At 44.5% G+C, this 22,779-nt stretch overlaps 1 protein-coding gene across 3 annotated transcripts in view; it reads right to left on the bottom strand.

Moving 5' to 3' along the window:
* LOC126195693 (diacylglycerol lipase-beta-like) overlaps positions 1–22,779 on the bottom strand; it is a 903,756-nt gene that overhangs the window by 505,357 nt on the left and 375,620 nt on the right. For all 3 annotated transcript variants that reach the window (XM_049934332.1, XM_049934324.1, XM_049934338.1), the window contains exon 2: positions 14,125–14,215. The gene's annotated coding sequence lies outside the window, so the exon portion shown is untranslated. The remainder of the gene's footprint in view (positions 1–14,124; positions 14,216–22,779) is intronic.

Raw genomic sequence — 22,779 nt, 5'->3', positions numbered from 1 at the left:
ATTTACGATGTTTAATAGCAATGTAACATTTTCTCCCCTTTATTGTTCTAGGGTTAAATATATGTCGTTAAGGAATAAATAAAATTTGCTTTCCTATTTCGGATATTATCTTTCGAATTCAGTTTGACATCTGAAACGTAACTGTATTAAACGACTATTCCAAATGTGCCGACGGAAAAAAACATTAGAATTCTGTGTCTTTAGAATTGCTCATAATAGACATTAACATTAAGAAACAAGCACTATGATATAAGTGAAAAATGGTTCAAATGGCTCTGAGCACTATGGGACTTAACATCTATGGTCATCAGTCCCCTAGAACTTAGAACTACTTAAACCTAACTAACCTAAGGACATCACACAACACCCAGTCATCACGAGGCAGAGAAAATCCCTGACCCCGCCGGGAATCGAACCCGGGAACCCGATATAAGTATTTATTGAAAAAATATGTGACAATCGAATGAATGAGTAATGCCAGCTAACGACCGAAAGGTTTGAATCCCCAGTCGGCACTTCGTTTTAAAGAGTCGCGGGAGTGCTGTTCCTGCTGTTTCGCAGGCTAACTTCACATCGTACTATTTCACGTAGTCGAAAAGTGCAGAGATCTTCAGCATTTTAGCAACATACAATAACTGTAACCAAGGACCTTGTCGAGGTGAAGTGATTTGTTTACCTCGAGGATACAGACAGCCGTACCGTAGATCCAACCACAACAGAGATTTATCTGTGTAAAGGTCAGTCTAACGTATGAAGAGCGGCACCGGTCTTTTTAGTAGTTGCAGGGATAACACTTCGGATGATTGTTTGACTTCACCCTGTAACATTAGCAACAATGGTCTTGTTGCATGGGTACTGCGAACAGCTCAAAGCAAGGTGAAAATACAGCCATTATTTTTCAATAGGGTTTCTAGCTCTACAGTGTAGTTAAATGATAATGTCTGTCATACACTTCGTCAAATATTGCGGAGGTAAGAGTCTCTCATTCGGACCACCGGGCGGGGACTTCTGAAGAGGATACGGTCGTCAGAAAAAAACAAAACTGGCAGTCTACGCGGCAGAGTGCGAAATATTAGAACCCTTAATGTTGTACTTAGGTTACAGAATTTAAGAACTGAAATGGATAGGTTCAAGCTAGATGCAATGGAGATTAGCGAAGTACGTCGATAGGAAGAATAGGACGTCGGATCAGGTGAGTTCACGATTAGGCCTATACAGGGTGGTCCATTGATCGTGACCGGGCCAAATATCTCACGAAATAAGCGTCAAACGAAAAAACTACAAAGAACGAAACTTGTCTAGCTTGAAGGGGGAAACCAGATGGCGCTATGGTTGGCCCGCTAGATAGCTAGATAGGTCAAACGGATATCAACTGCGTTTTTTTAAACAGGATCCCCCATTTTTTATTACATATTCGTGTAGTACGTAAAGAAATATGAATGTTTTAGTTGTACCACTTTTTTCGCTTTGTGATAGATGGCTCTGTAATAGTCACAAACATATGGCTCACGATTTTAGACGAACAGTTGGTAGCAGGTAGGTTTTTTTAAATTAAAATACAGAACGTAGGCACGTTTCAACATTTTATTTCGGTTGTTCCAATGTGATACATGTACATTTGTGAACTTATTTCTGAGAAGGCATGCTGTTACAGCGCGATTACCTGTAAATACTACATTAATGCAATAAATGCTCAAAATGATGTACATCAATCTCAATGCATTTGGCAATACGTGTAACGACATTCCTCTCAACAGCGAGTAGTTCGCCTTCCGTAATGTTCGCACATGCATTGACAATGCGCTGACGCATGTTGTCAGTCGTTGTCGGTGGATCACGATAGCAAATATCCTTCAACTTTCCCCACAGAAAGAAATCCGAGGACGTCAGATCCGGTGAACGTGTGGGACATGGTACGGTGTTTCGACGGCCAATCCACCTGTCATGAAATATGCTATTCAATACCGCTTCAACCGCACGCGAGCTACGTGCCTATGGAAATCCATCATGTTGGAAGTACATCGCCATTCTGTCATGCAGTGAAACATCTTGTAGTAACATCGGTAGAACATTACGTAGGAAATCAGCATACAGTGCACCATTTAGATTGTCATCGATAAAATGGGGGCCAATTATCCTTTCTCCCATAATGCCGCACCATACATTAACCCGCCAAGGTCGCTGATGTTCCACTTGTCGCAGCCATCGTGGATTTTCCGTTGCCCAATAGTGTATATTATACTGGTTTACGTTACCGCTGTTGGTGAATGACGCTTCGTCGCTAAATAGAATGCGTGCAAAACATCTGTTATCGTCCCGTAATTTCTCTTGTGCCCAGTGGCAGAACTGTACACGGCGTTCAAAGTCGTCGCCATGCAATTCCTGCTGCATAGAAATATGGTACGGGTGCAATCGATGTTGATGTAGCATTCTCAACACCGACGTTTTTGAGATTACCTATTCTCGCTCAATTTGTCTGCTACTGATATGTGGATCAGCCGCGACAGCAGCTAAAACATCTACTTGGGCATCATTATTTGTTGCAGGTCGTGGTTGACGTTCCACATGTGGCTGAACACTTCCTGTTTCCTTAAATAAAGTAAATATCCGGCGAACGGTCCGGACACTTGGATGATGTCGTCCACGATACCGAGCAGCATACATAGCACACGCCCGTTGGGCATTTTGATCACAATAGCCACACATCAACACGATATAGATCTTTTCCGTAATTGGTAAACGGTCCATTTTAACACGGGTAATGTATCACGAAGCAAATACCGTCCGCACTGGCGGAATGTTACGTGATACCACGTACTTAAGTTTGTGACTATTACAGCGCCATCTATCACAAAGCGAAAAAAGTGGTACAACTAAAACATTCATATTTCTTTACGTACTACACCAATATGTAATAAAAAATGGGGGTTCCTTTTTAAAAAAACGCAGTTGATATCCGTTTGACCTGTGGCAGCGCCATCTAGCGGGCCAACCATAACGCCATCTGGTTTCCCCCTTCAAGCTAGACGAGTTTCGTTCTTTGCAGTTTTTTCGTTTGATGCTTATTTCGTGAGATATTTGGCCCGGTCACTTACAATGGAGCACCCTGTATACTGTCCAGACACGTTAATATGATCGCATGTCAAAAGCCTGAATAACCGTCTTTTGCAGTGTGGGCTGCCGCGAGATGTGCAAGAAGAGTCAATGATGTTCTGAACGAGCCGACCGGGATGTGGAGTCATGAGGACTCAAATGCCGTGGCCGGCTGCGCTTGGTTTCTCGATGAGAATCCACGACGCGAGACACGCAATCGACGTGGTTCCACAGATTCTGCATTGGGTTTTAATTCGGGAAATTTAGTGACCACACGAGTATGGTAAACTCATCCTGGTGCTCTTCGAACCACGCACGTACACTGCGAGTTGTGTGACACGCTACATTGTCCTGCTGATAGATGCCATCGTGCCGAGGAAAAACGATGTAGGGGTGGATATGGTCCCCAAAGATAGGCTGATAGCGTTGAGCCAGTGTGCCTTGCAGAATGATGAGGAAAATATTCCACAGACCGTAACGCTCCCTCCACTGGCCTGGACCCTTCCAACGACTGTCGCAGGGAATTTGCGTTCTGGCTGATGCAACATAAAACGTAATTCATCTGAAAAGAACTTGGAAATTTGTGGTAAGGTCTTATGGGACCAAACTATGATGTCATCGGTCCCTAAAGGTACACAATACTTAATCTAACTTAAATTAACTTACGCTATGGACGACACACGGGCCATGCCCGAGGAAGGACTCGAACCTCCGACGGGGCGGGATCCGCACGGACCGTGACAAGGCGGCTCAGATCGCGCGGCTACCCTTCGCGGCCATCTGAAAAGACTCAGTGGACGTCCAGTTGCAGTATTGTCGTGTAAATTCCAGCATTTGTCACCGATGAACAGTAGCCAGCATGGCTGCATGAATCTGGCGCTTGCTGCGGAGGTCCATACGCAATAACGTTCGCTGAAAGGTCGCTGAGGAGACGCTGTTTGGTCTGGGCGATTAGTTGCTTAACATCTGCACACATCTCCGTAGCCGTCGTTCACGCCGGCCGGTGTGGCCGTGCGGTTCTAGGCGCTTCAGTCTGGAACCGCGTGACCGCTACGGTCGCAGGTTCGAATCCTGCCTCGGGCATGGATGTGTGTGATGTCCTTTGGTTAGTTAGGTTTAAGTAGTTCTAAGTTCTAGGGGACTGATGACCTCAGATGTCAAGTCCCATAGTGCTCAGAGCCAATTGAACCATTTTGAACCGTCGTTCGCCCCTGTCATCTAAGGTGCCGGTTTTGGACAGCGTCATTATGCCATGAACGATATACTGTAACTACAGTGGCACGCGATGGTTTACAGATTTCATTCTTATATGGATATGATGTCTGTTCTTTCGGACATGTCCGAAAGAGCATACACCATATCCATGTAAGTATATAGTTCTGGCAATACCGGGCATGACCTTCTTCTTCTGTGCGGATGCATACATATTCCCCGAACTCTTACGGGACTTGGTAAGAATGTCTTCCACGAGTAATGAGTGTATTGGGGTGAGTCACTACGAAATGTAGTGTGTGGACATACAAGGTGAGAATGTGAGTCTCGCGGGAGGCGTGCGCGAGATAGTCCCTGCAGTCGCGCTCTCCTCTGTACCCTCGGTGGCTCAGATGGATAGAGAGTCTGTCATGTAAGCGGGAGATCCCGGGTTCGAGTCCCCGTTGATACATATCAACGCCCTTGAGCAGCTGACGATATTAATATAATTCTAATTTCGTTTACAGACTTTGCCGTTTCTGAAATGCTTCGACCCTTGGCCTGAAGGCCAATTATCATGCCGTTTTCGTGGTCGTCAGATAAATCGTTCCGTTTCCGCATTACGACAACAACTTTTCCGCGTCCCCTCTAAACTCTTTATACACCCTCCACTGCTAGTACCCCCATCTGCTGTCCGTGGGTGGCTATTCCACAATGACGTCGAACACAGGTGGTGATCACAATAATTTGATTGGACCGTGTAAATACGACGCTACTTCAAAAAGTTTCCTATACACTATTATGACATTCAAAGAAACTTTAATTGAATATTGCCCTACAGTTGAAGTGGCACATACAGTGGCACTATTTGTCGTTATAGCCGCACAGTCTCTGCAGACAATGGTCAGAACGTTCTACCAATCGTTTAATTCCTCGACTACACAAATCCTTTTTCTTGGCCACGAAGCCATTCGAGAATTGCTGTGTGGAAGTCCTCATAGTAGGAAAATCTGCGACCGCTGTGAATCAGTTCCTCGATTGACTGGACATGGTCACCTTTGATTGATGCAATGGTCTTCCTTCCTGATCAACATCACCCACGTTTGGTCAAATCGTTGCCACTATTTCACTAAACCGGACGCGACATTGTATTTGGTCCATATACAGCCGGAATTCCACGGTAAATTCCGGCAAAATTTAGACGTTTCGCGTATCGGAATCGTACTGTCCCACTTATTTCAACAACCTTGGAGTACACTCCCAGTTGCCGCGCCACTTCACTCCCACACTATGATGCGCCTCTTATCCACACCGCAGCTGAACTATGCAGGAAACCCGCGCGATGGTCTTAGCGTGGGACGACACGCGTAACCAACTTTTGAAGTCCTCTCGTAGAAAATGAAATACGAGTAAATGTGGTAAATATGGAATAGCCATAATTCCTTGATTATTACATGCAGCTTAAAGCCGAGGAAACTGCAGAAAAGTCAAGATATGACCTAGATAAGTTGAAAGAAACAGAGATTATTCTGAGTTTCAAAGAAAGCGTACGGTGACGTTTGGCTGAAACAGTGGTAAGGAACACAACAGAAGACGATTGGGCAGCCTTCAGGGATTCGCTCAGTTCAGGGTAGATGCGTGGAACACAGCCGTCACACGAGACTACAGCAGCCTGACCAATCGGCGATGGCAGAATATTGTACGAACTAGCGACACGGTATGAAATCTGACAAGATCCTGATGTTTGCACGTAATTCCGGTGTTTGGAAGAGCTTATAAAGAGGGATTTGAAATTAGGTTGGCAGGGAACTGGATCAATGAAGTCAAGTGGTTTCCTGTACTATCTCGCATCAAAATGCAAGTTCTTTTGTGCGGCGAGTCCAGCGCGTTTGAAGATAGTCGTTTGGGTGCGATATGTTGCCCAGTATTGGAGGTAGCAACTGTTGTGGCACATGAAACGTGAACAGAATGGAGGCACGTATTTAGGACGCTTTGCAGCCAGAGCATCAGTTTTCAGTGGGAATCATTAGTAGCAGCGTTCTTCTGAATATGATGGACAAGTGGACCGCCGAAATATCGACTCATGTTGATTTTGGGATGTGGCAGCAAACCCGAGGAGACTACCAATTTAATAATTTCTTTTCCAAAGAAAATGGATGCTGACATTTCCAAGTATTACCGAACCATCAGTTTAATGTCACGCTTGCAAAATACTGAAACAACCTATTTAAAGAAGAATGGAAAAACTGGTAGATCCCGACCTCAAGGGAGATCAGCTTGGTTCCAGAAGAACGTAGGAATATTCGAGGCGATACCGACCGTTCGACTTATCTTAGAAGATACGTTAAAGAGAAGCTAACCTATGTTAATAGCATTTGTAGATTTAAGGAAACCTTTTGACAAATACACTCTTTGGAATTCTGAAGCTAGCAATGATAAAATGCAGACGGAAAATTTGTTTACAACGTTAACTGAATTTTCCATCGTTGCTAGACAGAGCATTATAATTGAATTAAAAAGCAAAAACATTTGCTAATGTTCTACAAAATTTTGCAGAACATTAGGAATTGTTTCTATTTGTAATATTTATGTACAACTTGTACAGAAACCAGGCTGCATTTAGAAGACTCGAACGACACGAAATGAAAGCAGTGGTTGAGAAAGACTGTGGCGTGCGCTAATTGGCCGCGCGGTTTGCGGCGCAATGACACGGACTGCACGGCCGCTCCCGCCGGAGGTTCGAATCATCCCTCGGGCATGGGTGTGTGTGTTGTTCTTAGCATAAGATAGTTTAAGTAGTGTGTAAGTCTAGGGACCGATGACCTAAGCAGTATGGTCCCTTATGAATTCACACAAGTTGAAGGCTGTGGCGTATCCCCTATGTTATTCAATCTGTACACTGTGCAAGCAGTCTAGGTAATCAAGATGAAATTTGGAAAGGGAATTGCAATTCGTGGAGAAGAAATAAAAATTTTGAGGTCTGCCAGTGACACTTTAATTCTCTCCGGGTCAGCAGACTTGGAAGAGAAGCTGAATGGAAGAGATGCTGTCTTGAAATGAAGCTCTAAGATGAAATTCAACAAAAGTAAAGCAAGGATACTGGAATGTAGTCTGTTACATTAGACGATGATGAAGGAATTAGGGTAGGAAATGTGACACTAAAAGTATTAGATGCGTTTTCTATATGGACAGCAAAGTAACTGATAACGGCCGAAGTCGAGATGGTGTAAAATGCATACTGGCTTAAAACGAAAAGTATTTCTGAAAAAAGAGGAATTTGTTAACATCTATTATCAACTAAAATGTTACAAAGTCTTTTCTGAATGTATCTGTATGGGGTTTAGACCTGTCGGAAGTAAAAAGTGGACGATAAGCAATTCAGACAAGACTACAGTTGTCGGATTTGAAACCTACGTGTCTTTGGCGATATGTGGACGACACCTTTGTTATCTGGCCTCACGGCACTGCATCGCTGAATGTATTTCTTGAGCATCTTAACTCGCTTCATCCCAACATCAAGTTCAAATGGCTCTGAGCACTATGGGACTCAACTTCTGAGGTCATTAGTCCCCTAGAACTTAGAACTAGATAAACCTAACTAACCTAAGGACATCACACACATCCATGCCCGAGGCAGGATTCGAACCTGCGACCGTAGCGGTCTCGCGGTTCCAGACTGCAGCGCCTAGAACCGCACGGTCACTTCGGCCGGCCATCAAGTTCACTATGGAGATGGAGAAAAACGGCGAATTTCCATTCCTGGACGTGTTGGTACGGAGAAAAGAAGATGGCACATTAGGTCACACAGTGTACCGTAAACCAACACATACGAACTTATATTTAGAGGCCACCAGTGGCATACTTAGGGCGTTGGTTCACAGAGCACGAGCCGTATCAGACTCAGACAGGTCATCCAATGAGCTACTCCATCTGCGTACCACTTTTCAACAAAATGGATACTCCGAACGGGAGCTTCGCCGTGCCTTACACCCGAAGCGGGTTACCCAACGTGAGGAACTGGAAGAAGGCGAAGAACAAAGGGGAATGGTCATCTTGCCATACATCGGCAGTGTCTCTTCAAAAATAATAAGATTATTGAAGAGGCATAAAGTTAAATGTGTCTTTCGTCCGCCGGCAAAACTCAGAGCTCTCTTGGGCTCATCTAAGGACAGCCTTGGTCTAATAAGACCCGGTGTTCACGAGATTCCTTGTAGCTGCGGCAAGTCGTACATCGGACAAACTTGGCGCACTGTAGAAGAGAGATGTACTGAACACCGACGCTACACTCGTCTGGAGCAACCAGAGAAGTCTGCAATGGCCGAGCATTGTCTCAATACAGGCCATTCTATGAACTATCAACACATCAAAATTCTCGCATCGACGAGTTCGTACTGGGACAGTGTTATTAAGGAAGCAGTTGAGATACGTAGCTCGAAGAATCTTGTAAACAGAGACACGGGCTTCCAGCTCAGTACAGCTTGGGATCCAGCAGTGGCCATATTGAAGTCGCATCGAGCAGAGAGGAGTACCATTGGTCACACGACGTATGACGATTCGCCAGCAACATAAATATTCTGTTGACAACGGGAGGATAGCCACGCGCCTACGCGGACGCGCATTTTTGCTTGCGGCTTTCGACAGTGGTCGCTGGGGCGGCCGATGGCAGCGCAGAGCAGCAACCTCCGCGCGTGCACCGAAGTCTTTGTGTTCTTCATCCTGTAGGTGGCGTTGCTGTCCTTCCAGCTATCGGTTGATATCGCCGCTATTGGCCATCGAATTTGGTGCCTCCACGCATGCGCACTTCCTGCCTAAGACTGGCATAAATAGGGGACTCTGGTCCTGCCTTAGCACCTGCCTTAGCACCTGAAGATGTCGGCCAGTTGCGCTGATGAAATATTGTGGAGTTTTCACTATGACATCCGACGTCTCGCCAGAGAACCATATATACAACATGTCCGTCGGGAAAGCCTCAAGCAACACAAGACTACAGAAGTTTTTAAATGTTATACTAGAGGAGAATACTGAAGATTAAATCGGTAATTGCCGGCCGCGGTGGTCTAGCGGTTCTGGCGCTGCAGTCCGGAACCGCGGGACTGCTACGGTCGCAGGTTCGAATCCTGCCTCGGGCATGGGTGTGTGTGATGTCCTTAGGTTAGTTAGGTTTAAGTAGTTCTAAGTTCTAGGGGACTTATGACCTAAGATGTTGAGTCCCATAGTGCTCAGAGCCATTTGAACCATTTTGAAATCGGTAATTCGAGTAATTAGTGAGAAGATTATGAATCGAATACGAGAAAAAAGAAATTTATGGAACAACTTGAATGAAAGGAGGGATCGATTGACAGAATACATCATGAGGTACCAAAGATTAGAGGGAAGCGTGTGGGTGTTAGGGGGTGGCGGAGCCAGGGATGAATACAGTAAGCAGGTTTTAATGGATGTAAGCTGCAGTGGTTATGCGGGGATGAAGAGGCTTGCGCAAGATTGGATTGCGTGGAGAGCTGTACCAAACCAGTCTTCAGGTTGAAGACCACACGCCACAACAACAACGACGACTACGACGACTATAAAAGCAGTAATTGAACAAAGGACGGCAGTTTCGTGCCACACGAGTCTGAGGAGCTCATGCGTGGGTACCATAATGGTCTCCAACCAATGTATACGACGGACGAATTAATCTTCATTTTATGTCATACTTATTTACGTCATTCTTTTCCTCAGTTGAGGCGAAATGAACTAACAAATAAGCGTGGAAATATTGCTGTTTGGAGCCGATCATTGATAAGGGACAAATGGCTCTGAGCACTATGCGACTTAACTTCTGAGGTCATCAGTCGCCTAGAACTTAGAACTAATTAAACCTAACGAACCTAAGGACATCACACACATCCATGCCCGAGGCAGGATTCGAACCTGCGACCGTAGCGGTCGCTCGGCTCCAGACTGATAAGGGGCACGCATTAGAATTACTTTCAGAAATGTGGTTTTAATAAATATTTTTATATGTTAACTAAATATCACATGCAGCATTTTTTAACGTATACATATTAGTTGTGGGGAACGTCTGCTTTTATCTTAGGTCAGGATCTTTCAAATACTTGTTTACAATCTGTTAGGTTATATTCCTTTTCTTTTTTATTATTGTTTTACACCCACACCCGTGAGACCTGTCGGCTGACAACAGTTCACAGCTTTTCTCTTCAGTCGCAAAATTTAAAAATACAATGACTGATACGATTCTTTAAAGTATCAATAATTTTTAATAATTCTAAAAAACTTGCAATTACGGTTTGCATATCCGCTCTTGTGTTTTTATAAAAAGGTGAAGCTCTGTGATTTTCAAAATAATAATTTTAAAATTTTACTAAGAACAAATGTGGAAAGGCCTCGGGGTTCTATGGCTATGTAAGATGTGGCAGACCATCATATCAGGAGAGTTCAGGTGTAATGAGCTACAGTTTAGGGTAAAAGATGGAAATTTGATATGTGTAACAAGTTAGGAAGTCGAGGCTTGGGAAAGAGAAAGTAGGAAGGTAAAAGGAAGACGGGAGCCGTGAGGGTGGGTAAGGAAGAGGATGGTTGGGTTCGTAGGAGGAACATACACTGAAGTGACAAAAGCCGCGGGATTCCTGCTAATATCATGTCAGCCCTAATCTCTTGTCGGACCTCATCCTGCCCGATGTCGTGCAGCAACTCGACGTGCATAGACTCAACAAGTGGTTGGAGTCTCCTGCAGAAATATTGAACCATACCGCCTCTACACCCATCTGAAATTGCGAAAGTGTTGCCGGTGCAGGATTTGTCACCTAGCTGACCTCTGTGTTACGTCCCACGGAAGTTCGATGGGATTCATGTCGGGCGACCTGAGTGGCCAGATCATTCGCTCGAATTGTGCGGAATGTTCTTGAAACCAATCACGAACAATTGTAGCCGGTGATATGGTATCGTTGCTTGGGAACACGAAGTCTATGAATGGCTGCAGTATCCGAATATAACCATCTCCAGTCAGGCACTGATCAGTCGGACCAGGCGACCCACTATACAAACCACTGATTACAGCCCACATCATTATGGAGCCACCATCAACTTGCATATTGCCACGTTGATAACTTGGCTCCATGGCTTCGGGCTTCGTGGGGTCCGCACCACACTTGAATTCTACCATCAGCTCTTACCAACTGAAATCGGAACTCATCTGACGCAGGGTCCAACCGATACGGCCACGAGCCCTAGAGGGGCGCCGCATTCGCGTCCGTCTTCTACTGCCATAGCCCATTAACGCCAAATTTCGCCGCTCAGTCCTAACTGATACGTTCGTTGTACGTCCTTAATCGATTTCTGCGGTTATTTCACGCAGTGTTGCTTGTCTGCTAGCACTGACAAATAGACGCAAACGGCGCTGCTCTCGGTCGATAATTGGAGGCAGTCGCCCACTGCGTTCTCTGTGATCGGAGGTAATGCCTGAAATTTGGTATTCTCGGTACACTCTTGACACTGCTGATCTTGGAATACTGAAGTCCTCAACGGTTTTCGACGTGGACTGTCTCATGCATCTAGCTGCAACTACCATTCCGCGTTCAAAGTCTGTTAATGCCCGCCGTGCGGCCATAATCTCGTTGGAAACCTTTCCACATGAATCACGGGAGTACAAATGACGGCTTCGCCAAAGCACTGCCCTTTTATATCATGTGTAGGCGATACTACCGCTTTCTGTATGTGTGAATAACGTGTGTGAATATCGCTATCCCATGACTTCAGTGTTTGTCAAAGCTGTCTGTTGATGTTTCATTGTGAAAGACGTTATGTAATCTGTGGCGTCTAAAGGGTTTGTATGTACAGGCGGAGTGGCAAAGCAGCACTAGAGGTTACGAGTAAACAACAGGATTGTTGGAGTTTAATTTCCAGGATACATAGATACGCTAGTGTTCTATGTCGTCGGGTGGGGGGAGAGGGGAGGGGAGAGAGTGGCTGAGAAGGGAATTTAGTGACTCTTATTTCACATATATGACTTTCAGATATTAATAGTTTTTAAAAAAATATTTTATTTCACGTAACATTTTAAATTTACAGTTCATTTAAGCAGATGCACTGTCGGTAAATATAAGGCAAACAAAATCGACAGGAAAAAGGTGAAATAGAAGAAAAGCTGCAAGAGATTCAAATCAGCGGCGTGTCTTGTAGCTTGAATTCGGTAGTATGATAAACAACAGAAATTTAAAGGTTGTCGATTTAACTAAATACCTGAGACAATTACGAACACCTAACACTGGAACCATCAAGTAGTACATGTTGTGAGAAAGGCGAACGAAAGACTGTTCTTTATTGCGTGAACACGTACAAGGTGTATAAAAAAATCTACTATCGAGACTGCCAGCCGTAAGTTTGCCCCACCTCTTCTGCCATATAGCTACTCACTTCACTGTTCTTACCAGATAAGAACGACGGAGAACATGGAAAAAGTTCAGAGAAGGGCAACCCGATTTCATTATCAGGAAATGGGGAAGGGAATGTCACGCTAAGATAATCGAGTTTGATCGGCAATCATTAAAAAAAAAGACATTTTTCGCTGTGGCGAATCTTTAAAATTTCCTGAAGTCACGAATGTTTGTCTTCCAAATGTAAAAATATTTTTACCTCCCACCTACGCAGACTGTAGTGATCATAAAATAAGGCACAGGCACACTAGGTGTCTATTATGTACGCATAGACGTGCAATTTCCATTAATCGTAACTGATATATCACCCCGATAGCAAATACGACAGCTTTGCAGAATATTGGGGATTTCCAGGACGAGGCGAATGCGAGCCCTTTGTTTTCACACAACGATTGAAAAATGTATCGCTACATCGAACCATGCTTCTTCGTAAAGGAAAAATAATAATGATAAACGCTGTGGTACATTCGTGGAAAGATATAATAAGGAGCTGTGATGAAGTTACATTCATGTGCGTATTGCTGTGACGTCGCACCGCGCTATACTTGCTTTGGGCGGTTGATTAGTTGGTTGATTTGGGGAAGGGGACCAAACAGCGAGGTCATTGGTCCCATCGGATGAGGGAAGCCTGGGAAAAGAAACAGGCCGTGTCCTTTCTAAGGAACCATGCCGGCATAGCCGGCCGGAGTGGCCGAGCGGTTCTAGCGCTACAGTCTGGAACCGCGTGACCGCTACGGTCGCAGGTTCGAATCCTGCCTCGGGCATGGATGTGTGTGATGTCCTTAGGTTAGTTAGGTTTGAGTAGTTCTAAATTCTAGGGGACTTATGACCTCAGCAGTTGAGTCCCATAGTGCTCAGAGCCATTTCAACCATGCCGGCATTTGCCTGAAGCGATTTAGGAAAATCACGGAAAATCTAAATCAGGATGGCCGGACGCGGGTTTGAACCGTCGTCCTCGCGAATGCGAGTCCAGTGTGCTAACCACTGCGCCACCACGCTCAATCTATACCTGCTTTAAATAGTGTACATTGTATTTGCGATATTCACATAAACGTATCGATAAATAAATATTTATTTCATCACCATTCATTATTATACCTTGCCTCAAATTAACCACCGTGAATATTATTATTATTAACTAAAGCAGTACGGGCACACTAGCTGTCTGCCGCCTTAGACGGCTGCACTAACGCCTTTGCTCGTCGGCTTGTGCTTTTGTGAGGTATTCTCGAAACTGCTTGAGAAGGGCATCGTGCGAGAGTAGCAGTCGCTAAACCTGTGTACTGCAACCGCGCGAAGGATGGGAAAAAGTTTGTCCCCGCTGTATATATGCTTCCCAGTGAAGGCGCGCGTGTGCTAGGTCAGTGTGTTGGGAGACAGTTGCCAGTAATTGAGTGCGGCAGCTTACCTGTGTTTCAGTGGCTGTGGAAAGCAGAGGCGGCCTGGACTGCTGCGGTTCTAGAAGGCTGCGACTGGCATCGCAGGGGCCGCCGTCAGTTCTGAAACATGACAACAAGTCGGCGCTGAAGCTTTCCTTGTCTGGAGGCGCTTCAAATGGTTCATGATGTGTCGGCAGCTGGGCCAACACCTTGTAGATAGAGGTGGCTTAATAGGCACGCTAGACTAACGCAGACGGGCGTGAAGTACTGGAACAGGATACGTAATTAATGCTATGAAGAAAAGTACGTAGCTGGTATAATACTTATCTTTAATCAATCATTGTAGTACATCGCACAAAGGAGACTTTAATTACAATCACTGTAAGGCTAATGGCGCCTTGCTAGTTCGTAGCCATTAACTTAGCTGAAGGCTATTCTGTCTCTCGGCTAATGAGAGAGAAAGGCTTCGTACGTCTAGTCGCTAGCTCTGTCGTCCGTACAACTGGGGCTGAGTTCGAGTCAGTCTCTCGAGACCTGCCTTGTGGTGGCGCTAGGGTTGCGATCACACAGTGGCGACACGCGGGTCCGACATGTACTACAGGACCGCGGCCGATTTAAGCTACCACCTAGCACGTGTGGTGTCTGGCTGTGACACCACAGTTCAAATGGCTCTAAGCACTATGGGACTTAACAAAAAATGGTTCAAATAACTCTGAGCACTATGGGACTTAACTTCTGAGGTCATCAGTCCCCTAGAACTTAGAACTTAGAACTACATCACACACATCCATGCCCGAGGCAGGATTCGAACCTGCGACCGTAGCAGCAGCACGGTTACGGACTGAAGTGCCTAGAACCGCTCGGCCACAACGGCCGGCGGAGGCAGTTCATTTACTTCAAATGACTTACACACATCACTCTTTTTCTCCACTATTTGTCTCTACACAGCTGGCCAGTACACCTCCTGTTACGAAAAAGTACCATAACATACGACCACCAGCACTAGAAGAATGTTTCCTGACGATGCTGTTGTCTTCTGGAATGCGTCGTCGTTGATAAGTAAAAGCCCGCTTGCATCCACATCGTAAATTTCTCATGGCTAACCACACTCTCTTCTAATACTTACGTCGAATAGTTGATCTCCTTTCTCTGACACGACGCTCTAGAGTCTGAATTATCTTGTATTCTCGTTTTATAGCATTTATTCTGTGATTTTTTTTTCTATAGAAGAACGACATACTAGCCAGCAATCCAAAACTGTGGCTTGATTTTAATAGTGTAACATACCTGACATTTAATCTGTTTTTTATTATCAATATACAAAGATTGGAATGCACCCATTGTGTAGGAGTAGCGTCGTTGATTATGAACCAAAACGTCCTCGATTCCGTTTTCGAAACCCGCCACCGCCTAGATTTTGATTAATGATTAGCCCTGCTGACCGAAGGCTTCCAGCATAAGAAGCCACCCTCACTCTGCCAACGGCCTTTGCAAAAAGGGCGAAGGAACGGAAGGAGGTCCTTGGGATGGGAAAATGCTCCAAAAGGCGGAAGAATCAGCAATGATCAACGGCATGAAGACGCAAAAGGTAATGCATTGAAGACACGTAATGTGTATTCACAGGACAAGTGGCTTGTAATTGAAAAAGTGCCAAACGATTTCAGAATCGTCCCCCATTCGGATTGGGAAGCTGGAAAATCTGAAAAGGGAAATGCAAATGATCAATCTAGATGTAGTGGCGAGGGGTGGGGGGACGTCAGTGAAGTGAAATGGAAAGAAGACAAGGATTTCTAGTCAGATAAGTATAGGGTAATATCAACACAAGCAGAAAGTGGTATAACAGGAGTAGAGTTCGTTATGAATAGGAAGGCAGGGCAGAGAGTGGTTACTACGAAGAGTTCAGTTATAGGTTTATTCTTATCAGAATCGACAGCAAACCGACGACGATAGTTCAGGTACACATGCTGACTTTGCTAGCTGAAGATGAAACGGAGAAAGTATATGAGGATGCTGAAAGAGTAATACAATACGCAAATAAAGATGAAAATCTGATTTTCATGGGGGCTGGAATGCGTTTGTAGGGGAAGAAGTAGAAGAAAAAGTTACAGAACGATACGGGCTTGGGACGAGGAATGAGAGATGAGAAAGAATAATTGAGTTCTGTAATAAATTTCAGCTGGTAACAGCAAATGCTCTGTCCGAGAATCGTAAGAGAAGGTAGTATACTGGGAAAAGGCCAGGTGATACGGGAAGACTTCAGTTAGGGGACATCATGGTCAGAGAGAGATTCTGCAATCCAAAATGTGATGCACCTTTTGCATTTCTTGCTTTTATGTTTTCGTTTTTTTCAAAGGCAAAGAGAAAAGGTGAAGCGGTAGCTCATGAACGAAAGTAGGCGCACGTTATTTTAGAGCGAAATCGGCGGTAGGCCTTTTATTTGTGAGAATAAGTAAACAGTATGTATTTTTTATGTGCATCGAAGAAAAGAGTATAGTATTATTTTACTAACTGAAAGATTGTATGACTCATTATTCCTAGCAGTACTGCAATATATAAAAACCCAAGAAGCCCACTTCGGAGTTACCACGAAGATCCGATTACAATATCATGGACACGGCCAAGATTTTGTAGGTGGATACGGCGATCGGACGTAGCATTATTAATTGCTAAGCATAAACTGCAACAAAAGACTATTTCATTTAGTGGAACTAATATGAAAAGGTTCTTTACCCATTTACAGACATAGCTCAGCTTATTGTGCATGTCCGACACGCCGAAAATATTATTTCATTATTTCCTTATTGTAAGGCGTCCGGATTTTACGAACCTTACATGAGCTTGATCCATAACGACAGTACAATACAGTATGATATCCTCAGAAAATAATAATTATATTATATCAACAAAAGGCAATTGCAGTTAATCTCATGTAGCGAAAACTAACAAAACAATATCTCCCAATATATGGACATGGGCATGAATAAACACGTTAAAGTGTAGCGCATTTTGGAGATGAACCGAGCAGGTGGTTAATGACATTGGAAAACCTCATTTAACAAGAGAACGGCAAGATTCAGCACAGATAGGGATAAGTCCAGAACAATGTATTGTTCCTTTTAACGTAAATATGGCCGTGACCGAGGATAAGTAGCTGCACCCCTAGTGAGACGGTGATCGGCTGAAGCCATATGGGCAACGCAGACGCGACTCGGTGGGGAGATCCCCATTATATAAGCATTTTGAGAACTAAAAGTTCTAGATCTCTCTATCTCGTCTCGCGGCAGACAGCACAAGTGTGTGGAAATAACCAAGGGCATTGAGCGCTTTGCTTTCTGTGAAGTGAGGACGACACACTTCACGTATCGTGGTGACAGATAGCAAAGAGGTAGATAATTATTCCTGCGAGAATTTTTGTGGGCAAAGAAATTGTGCATGTCGCTCTAACCCTTATCGAGTGTGCAATAGCCATTATTTCGACTAGGGAAAGATTAACGTTCTATGGAACGCAGGAAACTTGAAACTGAGTGAATTGAGTCAAGGCCAGAATAGGAAATTTGCGTTTCAGATACAGCACGGAGACAACGCCGTTGCAGATGCCGCTTGGTGAAGTACCATCGGCCATTAGGCCACAGTAAATGTTGAGTCTAGATTTTGTTCACTCCAATTTACCTACACTCTGACCATTGAATATCACAAGCTTGGATACTAACCTGCCCTCACATTGAGTACATGAGGGTTTTTTCATTGGTTCAAAAAGTAAATTTACTCTCCACCAACTCAGTGCATTGACCAGCTACGACAATGTAGATGTAAATGAGTTGATAAAGATTTTTTAATCATTCTTTCTTGTGATAAAAAATGTTTATGTCTAGAGATAACGATTTTAATAATCATCAGTTCAATATGTTCAAGAGTTAAATATTTTGTTACTGAGTGTCAAAAGTAACTGAACATGATTGTTGTGTATCACTTCACCGCTGAAAGCGCAATTGACAAATTATATGTAGAATACAAAAGGGAATAGCTGTTTTGTCTTTATAGAATAGACCCCAAACTTTCACCTTTATTAATTCATGTATTCTAGTTACATGACAGCAGCATTTCTAATGATTTTTGTTACGATCCGCACCTGATATTAGCTGCCTCACAGGACCAAGTTCTTATTTATTTAGAATGTCTATTTAACACCCTGCGCTTGAAAAGACAGTTCAGATGTTTTGTCCATTTGTGTGTTAAGTGGTAAGCTAGTTTGCACACATTAGTACAGTCATTGTGAAGATAAAAAGGTCGGACAATGACAATGTATCTAAACAAACATTTATTATTACATTTTAATATATTATAGATATTGGATTGTAAGGCGTACCTAGGAGCAGATACAGACTCACTTCACAATGTAGCAGTGATGAAGAGTGTGCTGAACTTCAAGAGGTTAGTCAGGAAGAATCAATATGCAAAGAAGTGGGATACAGAAGCACTGTGGAATGGAGATGAAGTTATCTAAGGCTATAGATACTGCAATAAGGAATACCTCAATAGGCAATACAGTTGAAGAGGAATGTACATCTCTAAAAAGGGCAATCACGGAAGTTGGAAAGAAAAACGTAGGTACAAAAAAAGGTAACTGTAAAGCAACTATATGTAATAGAAGAAATACTGCAGTTGATTGGTGAAAGAAAGAAGTACAAAAATATTCAGGGATGTTCAAAAATACAACTCGCTGAGGAATGAAACAACTGGGAAGTGCAGGGAAGCCAATACGAAATGGCTGCACGTAAAATGTGAAGAAATCGAAAAAGAAATGATTGTCAGGGACTGACTCAGCGTACAGGAAAGTCAAAACGCCATTTGGTGAAATTAAAAGCAGACACTTTGTTACTGGTCCTAGTTCTCTGTAAATAGCGATTGCTAAACCAGATGGTAGGCTTCAGAGTACGTTAATGAGCGACCTGCAGGCACTGAAGTGAACTGTCTAACTGTGGTTGAAAACTGTCTTGGTGTCCTAAGCGCGCCATGTTTTGTGTCTGTCGACGGGAGAATTTCATGTCCGCCAGTAAGGAGAGGAAACGATGTAGGGAGCAGTCAACAGTGTTCCCTATGGCAGCTATCCATACTATAGGTGGACGTATATACCGCGCAAGAGCAAGTGATACGGAAGCAAGTAGAAGTCCAGGTTTGTGAGCACCATCTGGAGGCCGCTGTACGGAACTGAGAGGCGCGTGAGTGCTGGCAGCCTCTGGTGGAATTGGTTGTGTGCTCTTGCTTGGTACACGACAGTATGCACCACGTTAATCCGTAAATCAGTACTTTCCGTTGATTCATTTTGCGTTGGGAATTGTAACAGAATTTATTTTGACCACTGTGTTCGTAGCCTAGTGTTACAAACTCTGCTGTAAGTGGAGCTTTTTAGGCCATAAGGTTAACGCAGAATATTGTACACTGTGTACAAAGAAATTGAAATTTGTGTGGTTTTAGTTGTGGAACGCGTACTGCTGAGAATCTGAAAGAGTACATAAAATGATGCAGATAGAATTCTAGGTTAGCGCCTACAAACTATGCGTGGAAGGTGTAAACCAGACTGCTATGGCTTGGAAGGTTGTTCTTGTGTATGCTACAATTGTGTACGCTATTCTTGTGGCAGATCAGGACACCGGACAAAAATCTAGTCACCTAGGCTGCCAGAGGACACGTCACGCAAATAGTGTGTAACACCGTCTTCAGCATTAATAACGGCCTGAATTCGCATAGAAAAAATCCGAAAGTTTCTTCAGTTATGCCGTGTACAACCACGAAATTAGAAGGATGTTGCTTATTACATTTCGACCGCTGTTCCAAAGAATCTAAGACATTCATAGACTACACCGAGCGAGATGGCGCAGTGGTAAGACACTGGACTCGCATTCGGGAGGACGACGGTTCAATCCCGCGTCCGGGCATCCTGATTTAGGTTTTCCGTGATTTCCCTAAATCCCTCCAGGCAAATGCCGGGATGGTTCCTCTGAAAGGGCACGGCCGACTTCCTTCCCCATCCTTCCCTACTCCGATGAGACCGATGACCAAGCTGTCTGGTCTCCTTCCCCAAAACCAACCAACCATTCATAGACTTTTGATCGGGTGATTTACTTGCCAGTTCTCGTGCGATAGGCGGCCGAGTGTTCGTCAAAAGAGCAATATGTGCGTGAACGCCGACAACACGCCTATCTTGGAAGATGGGTGTGCTCACTACATGAAGACGCCACCGGCAACATTCAAAAAGACATCCTTGTTAATCTATTCAGCTGCCCGAATGAGTGGGCTCAAGTCACGGCACTAATAACCAGAACCACATCCTACGCACGCTCTCGGTTAACCGCAGTATACTCGACGCCGTGCATCATTCGACAACGGACAAAACTGTGAGTCGCTGGACTACAGCACACCCCTCCCGCCAGTCAATGTCGTTTCGATGTTGTTCGGTCCACACAACACGTGTAGCCGTATGTACTGCTGCGAACAACGGCCTTTGCGAGATGCCCGACTGGGAGTGTACACAATGGAACATCTTCGGAATGAGTTTGGACGTACACTACGCTCCAGATCTCACTGTCCAAAGTTGCCACCTTCTCTAGTTTTGGATCCTGGGTAAGAATGAGCTATCATTCCTCCAAGACATTCAGATATCTCAGTGGAAGTGTCCCCAGCAGATCTCAACCCGTCACACAGGCGAGTGGTGTACGCAGCTCATATTAATGTCCACAGTAGGTTTGCGGACACTTTTCAATACTTTGGATCAGATCGTGCACATCGCTTTAGCATAATGTGCAATAAATCGGTACTCAGAGATGTATAGTATCTGAAGAGCATTCGTTTTAAATTTGAAACGTACACTACTGGCCATTAAAATTGCTACACGACGAATATGACGTGCTACAGACGTGAAATTTAACCGACAGGAAGAACATGCTGTGATATGCAAGTGATTAGCTTTTCAGAGCATTCACACAAGGTGGCGCCGGTGGCGACACCTAAAACGTGCTGAAATGAGGAAAGTTTCCAACCGATTTCTCATACACAAACAACAGTTGACCAGCGTTGCCTGGTGAAACGTTGTTGTGATGCCTCCTGTAAGGAGGAGAAATGCGTACCATCACGTTTCCGACTTTGATAAAGGTCGGATTGTAGCCTATCGCTATTGCGGTTTATCGTATCGCGACATTGCTACACGCGTTGGTCGAGATCCAATGACTGTTAGCAGTATATGGAATCGGTGGGTTCAGGAGGGTAATACGGAACGTCGTGGTGGATCCCAACGGCCTCGTATCGCTAGCAGTCGAGATGACAGGCATCTTATCCGCATGGCTGTAACGGATCGTGCAGCCACGTCTCGATCCCTGAGTCAACAGATGGGGACGTTTGCAAGACAACAACCATCTGCACGAACAGTTGGACGACGTTTGCAGCAGCATGGACTATCAGCTCGGAGACCGTGGCTGCAGTTAACCCTTGACGCTGCATCACAGACAGGAGCGCCTACTATGGTGTACTCAACGACGAACCTGGGTGCACGAATGGCAAAATGTCATTTTTTCGGATGAATCGAGGTTCTGTTTACAGCATCATGATGGTCGCATTCGTGTTTGGCGACATCGCGGTGAACGCACATTGGAAGCGTGTATTCGTCATCGCCATACTGGCGTATCACCCGGCGTGATAGTATGGGGTGCAATTGGTTACACGTCTCGGTCACCTCTTGTTCGCATTGACGGCACTTTGAACAGTGGACGTTACATTTCAGATGTGTTACGACCCGTGGCTCTACCCTTCATTCGATCCCTGCGAAACCCTACATTGCAGGAGGATAACGCACGACCGCATGTTGCAGGTCCTGTACGGGCCTTTCTGCACACAGAAAATGTTCGACTGCTGCCCTGGCCAGCACATTCTCCAGATCTCTCACAAATTGAAAACGTCTGGTCAATGGTGGCCGAGCAACGACTACTCTTCATGAACTACTCTTTATGAACTGTGGTATCGTGTTGAAGCTGCATGGGCAGCTGTACCTGTACACGGCATCCAAGCTCTGTTTGACTCAATGCCCAGGCGTATCAAGGCCGTTATTATGGCCAGAGGTGGTTGTTCTGCGTACTGATTTCTCAGGATCTATGCACCCAAAAATGTAATCACATGTCAGTTCAATTATAATATATTTGTCCAATGAATAGCCGTTTATCATCTGCATTTCTTCGTGGTGTAGCAATTTTAATGGCCAGTAGTGTACATGTGTCACGCAATTAATTTAAGAGTTATGATGGCAACAGATTCTCACAACTTTGACAACGTCATTAATTCACTCAATATAAAATCGATGTGTGTATTTCGCTAAGCGACACAGGTCTATGGATTGCGTTACGCTATAACGCTTATTTTTTGCGCTGCTTTCATTGTCCGCATGTTAATTGTGAAACTTGGATACTGATTACGTAAAAATAGAAATGGTTTTACCAAAAAAGATTGTTTTCGGAGGTGCCTGTTTTGACCCCGCCACCTCCTTGTTGGATTCGCGTGTGCTTCCCAGCCACGAATTACGTCAGCGGTGGAGGGTGACGTGAACGCCAGGTACCAGGCCTATGCCGTCTGCGGTGCTCCAAAGCGACCAGTGTGCCGTTTTAAGGTGGGATGAGGGACTAACATTTTGTTTGCTGAGT

Source organism: Schistocerca nitens, chromosome 1, assembly GCF_023898315.1.
Source record: "Schistocerca nitens isolate TAMUIC-IGC-003100 chromosome 1, iqSchNite1.1, whole genome shotgun sequence".
NCBI classification, from domain to species: Eukaryota; Metazoa; Arthropoda; class Insecta; order Orthoptera; family Acrididae; genus Schistocerca; species Schistocerca nitens.
Note: the sequence above shows the minus strand (reverse complement) of the source record. Positions and strands in the feature narration are given on the sequence as shown.